Below are 916 nucleotides of genomic sequence, written 5' to 3' on the forward strand. Positions count from 1 at the left end.
GGAAGGAAGGAAAGGAAGGAAGGAAAGGAAGGAAGGAAGGAAGGAAGGAAGGAAGGAAGGAAGGAAGGAAGGAAGGAAGGAAGAAAAGGAAGGAAGGAAGGAGAAAGATTTCATTAGATGAATTTGGGGAGGGCAGGACAGTGACACTGGGTAGAGGTATCTCTCCCCAGTAAAAGGGAATGTCATTCAGAACGATTTAAGGAACTGAGCTAAAGGTTAGGGCAGGTAGGACTCACTGGTTGACGAGACTTGAGATCTATCCCTAAGTCCAAAGCTCACTAACAGCTAAGGGCACAGTGCTGGCTGGCTGGCAAACATTGCCTGACACAGAGATTAATGTGTTGGGAGGGCTCATTTGGGATCTAGTCAAGCCAAGAAAAAATTACTAATAACACTGAAAAAGCACATACTAAATGCCAAATGAGTTTTAAAGAAAGAAGAGAAAAGAGTTAGCAATGTAGTGAAAAGAATATTACTGGGGGCAGCTGGGTAGCTCAGTGGATTGAGAGCCAGGCCTAGAGAAAGGAGGTCCTAGGTTCAAATCTGACCTCAGACACTTTCCAGATGTGTGACCCTGGGCAAGTCACTTAACCCCCATTGCCTACCCTTACCACTCTTCTGCTTTGGAGCCAATACATAGTATTGACTCCATGACGGAAGGTAAGGGTTTAAAAAAAAAAAGAATATTACTTGTAGTCAGAAAACCTGGGTTTGAATCCTAGCTTTTACTTACTAATTGCATGATCGTGGACAATCACTTGATTTCCTTGGGCCTCAGTTTTTAATCTATAAAATAGGGATAATACTTGTACTACTTACCTCTCAAGGTTGTAAAGAGTAAAGTATCTTGTAAACCTTAAAGTACTATAAAAATATGAATTATCCTTGCCATTGTTGTGGATTGAGTGGTCATGAC

This window comes from Gracilinanus agilis, chromosome 2, assembly GCF_016433145.1.
Source record: "Gracilinanus agilis isolate LMUSP501 chromosome 2, AgileGrace, whole genome shotgun sequence".
Lineage (NCBI taxonomy): Eukaryota > Metazoa > Chordata > Mammalia > Didelphimorphia > Didelphidae > Gracilinanus > Gracilinanus agilis.